Raw genomic sequence first — 12,270 nt, 5'->3', positions numbered from 1 at the left:
TCCAAGCTCGAGGTATTCATGCATTCTTTTGAACCACAACTGGTCTATACTCTCCAAAAAACCTAGTTTCAACATTCCATCAGTAGGTATGTACATATTTAAATTAAATGTTCCTTTTCTTTTTAATTTCATTCATTTGAATGCAACTGTCTAAAATAGTAATATGCGTTACAAGAGCGGTATGTTGAAGTTTTCATGTACGAGGAAAAGTCTGAAAAAGCGAAACGTAGTTGAGCTTTTTTAATTTCCGAGAATTGAAAAAAAACATACCGCTCGTGTATCGTACATTATTTTGTGCGAAGATCGTTTATTACATACCTGAAAGAGGAATTTCTAATTAGTTGCAATGAAATCACTATCTTGGTTTCTGTTCAATGACGGAAAATTTGCAAAACAAAAATATCTATCTTCAACATTGTTGCTTTAAATTGTAACAAAACTAACACAATTCAATTTAAATCCTGTCCAAATTCAACGTCGCAAATTTCTAGCGCAATAATTAACAATAGATCCCTATTAGAAACAACAACAACCAAATTTCTTGGCTTAAAAATCGATAATGTGTTAAATTGGAAAAATCGTATTAAAGAAATTATCCCCAAACTAAATTCAGTTTGTTTTGCTATTAGATCTATGCAAAAGATAGTAAATATCAATACCTTAAAAACAATATACTTTGCATACTTCCACTCGGTAATGAGTTTTGGAATAATATTCTGGGGGAAATTCCACAGATAGTAACAATATATTTCTATTACAAAAAAGAGTAATTAGAATAATAGTAGGTGCCAAATCTAGGGAATCGTGTAGGACTATTTTCAAAAAACTACAAATAATGCCCATGGCTTGTCAGTATATCTTTTCATTAATAGTCTTCCTCGTATGTAATAGTGAAAACTTTGCAACTAATTCAACAGTTCATAGCATAAATACACGTCAAAAAATGACTTTCATACTCCATCGGCAAGTCTATCGTGCTATCAAAAAGGAGTGCGTTATATGGCAGCAAAAATTTTTAATAGCCTCCCTATCGATATAAAAAATGAAACTCAAAACATAAAATTATTTACGGCCAAATTAAAGAAGTATCTAATTTCTCACGCCTTCTATTCTGTAGGTGAATTCATGACATTTAATAACATTTCATGAAATTGATACTAAAACTATGTGTTGTACTAGTAGACTATATTGTAAATCTCGTCTGTATATATTTCATCTAGACTGTGACTATAAATTAAGATTTTATAATAGTATTAAGTTTTTTGACTTGTTCCATATTCCAGCTGTAAGCATGTATGAATACCATGGAATGTTAATAAATACAATACAATACTGTACTCCAGCAGGCCGTGATATACGTCTGTCTTTTTCTTCGTTCAAAGTAGCCGCCATGATGAGTCTGGAATCTTGTTTATTTTTTCACGGCTTCCTTAATGTTACTTGCATCACGAATGCAGTAACTTTAGTGGAGTTGTAAAGTTTACTTAATTTTTGCAAATATTTAAAAACAATAATTAACAGTGCAATTTAGGTGAAATTGCAGTGGTAAGTTTCCAATGTATAATTATTACTATATTGAATGTCTCTAAAAATAATATGTTAAAAGCCTAAAGCAGTAAAATGAATATGTCACTTAAGCGGTAAGAAGAGGGAAATTGTTACGTGTGTTAGGTTGGGAATACTGAATGTGAAATTTTAGACTATCCGCGGATTGGTTTTGTGCGGAAACCAAGCAAATACGCACGATCTCGCACAAATGGTTTTAGTATCCATCTGTGACTTTCGTATTGTTTTGGGTGTCTTTCGGAAAATACTAAAAAAAAACTGTTGCTCAGAATTGAGGAAATTTAATTGAATGTTCGCAAAACCAAACTCGCTATTTGTTTTATCACACGTAGCTAAAATTTCCACGAGTTATTTAATATACTGGAATGCATCACATTCCTTTTTGTCAAGTGACGTCGACCAGAAATCAAGCTTCTTTATAAATGCTTTAAATGTCTGTAAAATATTAACATCTTGTCCTTGCAAACTACTATTCAAAGTGCTAAGTGTTCGAAAATATCAGCAAAATAGGCTACTAGAAATTATGTTAACGTAATATCTGATGTCATTGTTACATGATATTCCAATATTTTGGTCGTTCTTTGGGTGGTGTCCAATAATTTTGAGTAAAATTATCGTTGTTTTTGAGTTTACAAGGATTTGTATTTTTCGAATGGGGTGAAGTACTCTACCAGTTCGGTAGTGGGGGTCGCATACAGAAGTCTTGCCCAAAAGTGAGTCGCGCCTTTGAAAAGTTTGGGAACCATTGCTCTAATGTGTGCGGATTCGTGCAAAACACCGTCTTTCAAACTACTGTACCCCATAAATAGAGAAAGGAAGAAAAAATTAAAATAAACAAAATAATAAATCAAGAAATGTAGGAATAAAGGAAATAGTGACAAAAATATAAAAATAAGAAATAGAGAAATCAGAAAATGTAGAAAAAAAATAAATAGAGCAATCAGGGAATGAAGAAAGAAAGGAAACACAAAAAAAGTAATAGAGAAATCAAGAAATGTAGCAAGAAAGGAGAAAATAAAAAAGAAAAGAAGAAATAGAGCAATAAATAAATTGAGAAAAAAGAAGGAATCAAAAAAGAAAAGAAGAAATCAAGAAATGGAGAAAGGAAAAATGAAAAGAGAAAAGAATAAACAGAGCAATAAAGAAATAAAGAAATGAAGAAGAAAAGGAAACACCAAAACAGAAAAGATGAAATAGATAAATGAAGAAATAGAGAAAGAAAGGAATAATAAAACGAAAAAAGAAGAAATAGAGAAGCGAGAAAGAAAGGATAAATAAAAAGAAAAAATAGAGCAGCCAAGAAATCTAGAAAGGAAGGAAACACGAAAGAAGAAAAGAAAAAAATAGAGAAATCAACAAATGAGAAGGAAAGGAAAAATGAAACGAGAAAAGAGAAAATATAACAATCAAGAAAAGTAGAAAGAAAGAAAACGCCAAAGAAGAAATTAAAAAATAGAGAAATGAAGAAATGGGACCTGTAAGGAGGAATGAGAAAAGGAGAAATAGAGAGACCACGAAATTGAGAAGGAAAGGAGGTAACAGAAAAAAGAGGAAGGAGATAAATGGAGAAAAGAAACACCAAAAAGAAAATGAAATAGAGAAGTGAACAAATGGAGAAAGAAAGAAGAAATATTGAAATAACGAAATGGATAAAGAACTCTGTTCCGATTACGACATGCATGCCAGTGTGTCCTGGGACGATCCTAAGATTACGAATTTCAATTGAACATAAAAATATCGTGACTAAAATTACGTCATAATTGAAGACCTCTCCGGAATAAGGGTGTAACCAATGAATCTACTGTATAATACGCTTGTCAGGAGAAAGGAAAATAATTTCAGCAGCATATTTCCTTAGGCCTGTATTTACTAGCAGAACCATATGACTAATTAAAAATACAAGTTTATTCGGGTATCGGATGCAATAATTTATTGTTGTAAATAAATGCTTTAAAATGATCTTTTCTACCTAAATTACATACATACATACATACATACATACATACATACATACATACATACATACATACATACATACATACATACATACATACATACATACATTACATAAGTGTCCTGCCTCAGGGCAGGTCTTTCACTGCAAACCCAGCATTCTCCAATCTTTCCTATTTTCTGCCTTCCTCTTAGTCTCCGCATATGATCCACATATCTTAATGTAGTCTATTATCTGATATCTTCTTCTGCCTCGAACTCTTCTCTCGTTCACTATTCGTTCCAGTGCATCCTTCAATAGGCAGTTTCTTCTCAGCCAGTAACCCAACCAATTCATTTTTCTCTTTCTGATCAGTTTCAGCAACATTCTCTCTTCACCCACTCTTTCCAACACTTCATTTCTTATTCTGTCTGTCCACTTCACACGCTCCATTCTTCTCCATATATATTATTTTTTTATATCTGTGCTAAATATTGAGAATTTCTCCTCGTTTTTCTCACATAACCTCGAGATACAGGATCACTATCTCAAGACTGCTGAGCTCGCAATCGGAACAGGCCTTGGAGAGCGGATTTTACGACACGTCGAGGCCAACAACCGCTCAAGGCCGGTTCCGATGGTGAGCTCAGCAATACTTACTTATTTACTTACAAATGGCTTTTAAGGAACCCGCAGGTTCATTGCCGCCCTCACGTAAGTCCGCCATCGGTCCCTATCCAGTGCAAGATTAATACAGTCTCTCTCATCATATCTCACCTCCCTCAAATCCATTTTAATATTATCCTCCCATCTACGTCTCGGCATCACCAAAGGTCTTTTTCTCTAAGCCTCCCAACTAACACTCTATATGCATTTCTGGATTCGCCCATACGTGCTACATGCCCTGCCCATCTCAAACGTCTGGATTAAATGTTCCTAATTATGTCAAGTGAAGAATACAATGCGTGCAGTTTTGCGTTGTGTAACTTTCTCCATTCTCCTGTAACTTCATCCCTCTTAGCCCCAAATATTTTCCTAAGAACCTTATTCACAAACACCCTTAATTTCTGTTCCTCTCTCAAAGTGAGAGTCCACGTTTCACAACCATACAGAACCGCTAATATAACTGTTTTATAAATTCTAACTTTCAGATTTTTTGACAGCAGACTAGATGACAAAAGCTTCTCAACCGAATAACAACAGGCATTTCCCATATTTATTCTGCGTTTAATTTCCTTCCGAGTGTCATTCATATTTGTTACTGTTGCTCCAAGATATTTGAATTTTTCCACCTCTTCGAAGGATAAATCTCCGATTTGTATGTTTCCATTTCGTACAATATTCTGGTCACGAGACATAATCATATACTTTATCTTCTCGTGGTTCACTTCCAAACCTATCCCTTTATTTGCTTCAAGTAAAAGTTCCGTGTTTTTTCTAATCGTTCTTGGATTTTCTCGTAACATATTCACGTCATCCGTATAGACTAGAAGCTGATGTAACCCGTTCAATTCCAAACCCTCTCTATTATCCTGAACTTTCCTAATGGCATATTCTAGAGCGAAATTAAAAAGTAAAGGTGATATTGCATCTCCTTGCTTTAGCCCGGAGTGAATTGGAAAAGCATCAGAAACTGGCCTATACGGACTCTGCTGTAAGTTTCACTGAGACATATTTTAATTAATCGAACTAGTTTCTTGAGAATACCAAATTCAACAAGAATATCATATAAAACTTCTCTCTTAACCGAATCATATGCCTTTTTTAAATCTATGAATAACTGATGTACTGTACCCTTATACTCTCATTTTTCTCCAATATCTGTCGAATACAAAAAATCTGATCAATATATATATATATATATATATATATATATATATATATATATATATATATATATCTGTAACACAAAACCCTACCGTACAGCATCTTTTCTGAATTGTTATTTTTATAGCACAATAAAACCCATCTAATACTGTATGTACCAAACAATTTTGGTGGCAATAGCCTATTTTGTACGACTGAGAGTACTCAGCGCACTATATACCTAAAAATGGTAATTTTTGGCGTTGTCTTTCAACATTTAAAAATGTTTACAATACTTACATTGCCTAAGAAACTGAAATCTAGCGAAGTATAATATACTAAGAGATGTTGTTACAAATGGCTTTATTGAAATTTAATCCTTTACATAACTGGCACCTTACTACATATATACCGGTAATAAATTACAGAGTAAGAACACAAGTCAGGTAGAAATTAAAACAAATATGATACAGATTCGTAGTATTACATATTACCGATTCTAAGTTTACAAATTATAAAATTATTTTAATTACATACAACAGAACTCAGTAAAGACAAGAAATCAAGTGCAAATTTAATTGATATAAATGGAATACATTTTCATAATGTTACATTATTCTACATAGTCTGTGTTACAAATTCTTAGTACTACATACAATTTCTAGCATCCCAATATAATTTACAAATGTTACCATGACTTTGGGAGCATACATCTAAACCAGGACATGTTAGAAGGTGATTTGAATTCAGTATTGTAAAGAGGGCATCCATCTGATGGAGTATGCCTATTCTATTCAAGTGTGCAGTCAGGCTGTCATGATCTGTTGTTAGTCTGAAGTGGCCCACCGCTTCTTTTCTTGGTTTATTACTTAGTGATTTCCATCTATCTTGTACGTTTTCCTATCTTCTTCCTTTTGATTTATTTACTAACTCTGATAGATGTCCATAATTTTTTTTATAGGTGAATCTCTTTAAGAGTCTCTGGTGGAACAGGTATTTGATTAATTGTATTTGTGTTCTTTTTTGGCCAGTATGTCAGCCATTTCATTACCGTAGATTCCTACATGTGAAGTTATCCACTGGAGCACTAAGAGATGTAAGCGCTTAGAAAAAAAATCATAGCGTTTCTGTGGCAAAGGTTTAAGTTCTATTAATTACAGGATATTACACTGTGGTCTTAGACTTTTGACTGACATTATAAATCGAGTAAATTGAAATTTTTTGTAAATGCTAATTCATTAATTAATTTATAAAACTAGTCAAAAGGCCTTTTATTGATCAATTTTATAAAAAAAATCTTCTACTGATATGGTAGGGTTTCTAATCTATTATTTATCATTCTAGATCAGAAATGCAAAAATTTTCTACAATTGTGGCAAACGTCACAAGCCGGAACACGTAACCCTCGCGTCATTGGATGTGGTAGGGAGAGAAGAGAGATGTATTCAGTGTCCTTGCCAAATGTCACTGATACGTCATTGAAGGCTCCAGCCTTGTGGACGAGGGAACAAATTCATTCCCCAAGCTTCCACCCCTCTTTTCCTCAGTTCTGCAACCCTGTACTAGATATCTGTTCCCAAAATGTATCGAATTCAAATATGTTAGCATCTTCCAATTTTGCCAACTGACTGATTCTACATTCAGTTCTTCTAAAATCTTATTTATCTTCAGTAGCGAAGCGTGACAAAAATTTTTGATTAAGCTAGGCTGAAGGCATGGTTCGGAAATAGTGATGTGTATTTATACAATAGACTAGTAACAGTATTCATAATAACATTATTATTATTATTATTATTATTATTATTATTATTATTATTATTATTATTATTATTATTGTGACAGCCACGTCGGGATTCGATCTTGCGACCGGCAGAAGCAGGGCAAGATCGGCGGTGGCTGGGCGCGGAAAATGAAGTTGCGCACGCATCTACTGCAGGGCATGTGCTGTGTGGTGCGAGGAAAAGGGGGGAAGCTGGAAGCCACGCGAACAAATTGTTGTAACGAGAATGATCTCGAAATCGTACTTTCTGGAAACTATGGTTTAGTTATAAATAGGAGACGCAAGTGAGCTGACAGTAGTTGTTGTTGTAGTATTGGACAGTGAGTTCAGCTTGTGAATCAGCAGTCTAGGGTTTGACACGCGAGTGAACTTGAGCAGTGTCCAGGCGGAAGCAACGCAGTTGGAAGACTTGAGTTCGAGTGCAGTGGACTGTCCCGGAAGTCCTGAGTTCGAGTGCAGTGGACTTCTCTAGAAGCCTTGGGTTCGATGTACTGTGAACTTGAGTGAATGAGCTAGAGGAACTAGCCAAGGCAACGAACTGTGAACTGAGAACTGACAGTTCTGTTTTGTAAATAGTGCTTTGTGAACATTAGTTTAGATTGCAGTACATTGTTGTTCTCAATAATCCAAGTGAATTGTCATTGTCGTCTGTGGAGTGCAATAATACTGTGTTGCTGTGTGGAGTGGAAATCCCATTGTTGACGGGAGTGTTTAAATTCAGTATAGAAAGTGATTATTATTGTTGTGACAAATAAAGTTACATTGTTGTGTTGAAATAAAAGTTACATTATTATAGAGGAGGTGATGTTCAGAGAGCAACATGTCTTTCTGACATTAAACACATGTCAAGTAGGCACTGCAAATTATCAGATGGACACAGTCCCTGAACGTGAGCTTCATGCTGTAGGGAAACAGAAGCAAAGGAAGCTGACTACTGTACCTACAATTAAATACAATCCATCCTGTCTTCGGTGGTTCCGAGGCCATCACAGTTGCCTAAGATTTTTTATATATTAATTCCAGGCGTCTGTTTTTCATTTCTGACAAAGTGTCTATCACTCGTTCTTTGAACACAACATCTTGAGAACACTGACTAGAAAGCTACCTTTCAATTAAAATTGTAGCTAGATTGTATAACGTATTATTTGTCATGGAATTTCGGAGATAGTTTTTAATACTTTTTAATGTGCTCAATGAACGTTCTGTAGTAGTCGAACACATTGGACTGCTGAGAATTAGCTGAAGCAACTTTACTGTCTACTCATATATTGTTTCGAGTTCATTATCTACTATGAAAGCCAATAATTCAATGCAGGATTTGTCCTTATCTTTTCCGAAACTGTAGATATCAACCAGTTCATTTTGTAGTGCTACAAAGTTAAACTCATTAGGATAGGTATTTTTAAGTTTTTGAAACTGAATACCAGGAAATGTTTCTTTGAACTGGAGAAATCTTTTATGGTTTACAGTTCTACAAATGAAATTTCGTCTAAATTGCTGAATCGTTCATCTAACTAGACTATGATGGAATCAAGAATTTCAAATGCAACACGTTTGTGAGTTTCAACAAAACGCTTGGGTTAGAAGTCTTCCTGGTTATTTGTATTCAACTGCATACTCTCTTGAAGACATTCATGTAATACTTTTTCTGACCATAGAGATGAAATGTTTGATTTGGCCGTTCTGATTTCATTTACGCATAAGTTTACACCACTTGTGCACTTAGTCTGAAAAACATTGAACAAATGTTCAGTGAAGATAAAAATCTTATTGAAAAGACACAAGATAAATGTGAACACTAAAGAATCCAAAATTCTCAGAAGTCCCATTGCATTATTTACAGATTCAGGATCCCAGTCATCAGATTTAGTTACATAGTTCACCGAATTTCTCAACTCTTGGTAATGGTGCTCGACGGTGGACACAGCTCGTGAATTGTAATTCCAACGTGTTTGTGCTGGATGATGTAGCTGAAATCCAAGTTGCCGAAGCTGTTCTGCACGGAAAGAAGATCTACTGAAGAAGGAATGAAATGCAGTGAGGTTGCAGATGAAAAGTTTAACCTCTTTAATCGTTTTGGCACTGTGTAATAGAACCAAATTCAGCTGGTGCGCATAACAATGTACGAAAATCGCTCTGGCGTACTTTCGGCGTATAATGGCTTGCACCCGACCATGACGTCCTGACATAACTGAAGCACCGTCGTATGTCTGGAAAACAAGTTTCTCTTCCACATTGTATTTTTCTAGGACGGTGATGATTTGTTTTGACAGCCCCTCGGCAGTTTTATCAGCTGAAACATCATAAAATCCCCCCCAAAAAAGTTCTCTGATACTTCTACCATGAACATATCTGGCAATGATACTGGATTGTGCTTTTACAAACGTCAGTTGTCTCATCGGCCTGAATTGACACAAAAGCTGCATCATTAATTTCCTTCTGAATGTTCTCATTGATGGCAATAGTGACTGATTCAATTAAATCGTTTTGAATATCTGAAGATGTACCCCTAAATACTGTGCTACTTTCCAAATGGTATTTCATTAATCCCTCCTCTATAGTCAGCAGATTTAGAGTTTCTAAATAATTCCCTTTATTGAGAGAATCTACTCTCTCATCGTATCCCCTGAAAGCTTGTTCTTGCTTTCATAAATGATACACCACATCGATGAGGCGGCCTATAATTGTTCGATTTCGCAAAACATTGTTGTTGTGTCTATCAGCTTCAAGACGGGCACTTTCTAAAATGTAATGATCAATTCTGTATCTTCCTAACATATGAAACGCCTCAGAATTTTTTATAGGCTGCTTACTTGTGGCATGCTTAGAAGCCTTAAGTTCAAAGTTTTTCAATGCTGCCTGACCTCCTTTACACCACGAATCTTCTCCACCAAACATTAAGCAATAATAACAGCGATATGTCCTCCTTGTTTTATTTCTTGCCAACCACCTATATTTCAAGTACCACTTTTCATGAAACGTTTCTGATATATTTACGATCTTTCTGTGAAATATCTAATTTTGGGCTGGCTATTTTTCCTTTTAGATCCACTTTTTGTTCAAAAGTTAGATTATTTATAGAATTATTTAACAAAAAGTCAACTGAATCGAATGAGTCATGGTTAATATCTACAACGCCTTCCATTTTTGTTTGCTAAGTACACTGCACTAAATGTTAAAATAACATTGTCAATATAATACAAAGTAAATCACAGTTAAATAAATGTAAATCATAACATTAAAACACTAAAATAAAAGAAGCTGCATTCGTTATTAAGATGGAAATGCGTTCGCTCTACTCAAACGTCGAGATAACCGAGCTACGTGCTCGGATAAGCCGGCTTACTGGAGCAGTGTGAATATAATGCGTCCTTTCCCCCTCACCCCAGAACAGATCTAGGAGCGCTCTGTGGCTGAATTCTGTCACCAAATTTTCTACAAACGGACGTAGTGATCTAGGCCGTGCTTTACGTCGCTAAAAGGTAAACGAAACGCGGAAACGCTCCTGATTTTAATTAACTAAATTCTAAATTGATCTTGTCTCTTCTTCGAAAATATTTGGGAAAGCTCAGCTTATACTGCCTACCCTGAAGCTTCGCCACTGTTTACATTATGGCCCAAAAGGTGTATTCTCCTCCTAATTTAGCAAATAAAAAACTAAATTAAGATAATATATCGACGCGCGACGGCCCAGTTCAAAAGGAAAACAACTAAAAATTTAAAGTTTTGAGAAATCTGCATTTAAAACCTTTATGTTGCTGTAAAATTACTCCATATTCTGTTAATGATGTTTTATATAAACTTTAATTTCAAATCAGAGTGTGTTAATTGGATTTTCCACAGTAACACGAAACTTCAAAATTCACGTTTCTCAAAACTTTAAATTTTGAGTTATTTCCCTTTTGAACTGGGCCTCGATAAAGCTTAGGTACACATAGTTAACGTTCACTATTAACACGGTGGCGTAACGAAATATAAAATTACATATAGCAGGAAGAAGATAAAAATTAATAATGAGTAAGAAAAAAATTACAATATTAGTAGCATACGTAAATCCGAATCTTTAAAACTAGTATTGCTGTCCTTCATAGTACCCTATTCCGATATCGAATATCCTCCCTGATCATCTTCTATGTCTTCTTCACTACTTTTGTTAACTTCACAACGTCTATGAACATCACGTCATTAGAGTTCGACATGTAAAGAGTACTGAACTTTTATCAGGACGCTCACTGATATTTAAAAGTGAATGTTCCATAGAACAAACAAGTTATTCAAGGGCATTTTGGCCATAAATCATAATATGTTTTGAAATGACCGTTCGTAACATTTTGTCCGTGTACTGAGTAAAACATGAGCTTAAAATAATATACAGGATGGAAATGATATAACTGTGCAGATTGAAAGCGACAAAATTAGAAAATTAGGCTGGAAATCTGCTTAGTTTAGTAACAGCGCATGACCGGCTAACAAATACACACGAATTCACGTCTGAATAGCAGCATTCCGTTTCTATGTCATTGCAGCAGGATTGCCAGACTTCCTAATGGCATGAAATAACGATTGATTGATTTCGCGAAACCTGGATCGGGGATGATCCTTACACTTAGGCCGTTTAGGCCCACTGTACGCTCTAAATGCGATGACTAAGACCGACGAATGGCTCGGGTGGAATCCGATGCTGACAGGCGGGCCATTCTTCCTGGCTCTGTAGGTAAGGTCTTATCATCTACTGACGAGCGTGAACCCAGAGCCCGGAGCCCCAAGCTTAGAGCTCAGATCAGCATCGGAAACCCGTACTACCCCTGGACATCACCCTAGCCTGTTTTCACTATTGCAGATGCTAGATGAACTGAGAGAGAAGTGGAGAGTGTTGGTGAAATAAAAGAGGGAAACGGGAGTACCCCGAAAAAACCTTCTGCTGTTTTGTCCACAAAAATTCCACCCGATCTAACCGGGGATAGAATCCTGGCCGCTTGAATAGAAGATCAGTGAGCTATCACTGTAAGCCAGCGGTGACCAAAAGTCGAGCTGCAGTGATTACATGCGACAGACAGTCTATGAAGTAAGGAGACGAAGGAAAGGTACTTGGCATGAAAACTATAACCAGTGGTGGATCCTGTACTAACATCTTGATCAGTCCCGCGGATAAAAATCCCAAGCTTTGCTGTATCAGTAAAGTCAC

The sequence above is a fragment of the Periplaneta americana genome, chromosome 11, assembly GCF_040183065.1.
Source record: "Periplaneta americana isolate PAMFEO1 chromosome 11, P.americana_PAMFEO1_priV1, whole genome shotgun sequence".
NCBI classification, from domain to species: Eukaryota; Metazoa; Arthropoda; class Insecta; order Blattodea; family Blattidae; genus Periplaneta; species Periplaneta americana.
This window is presented reverse-complemented; position numbering follows the sequence as displayed.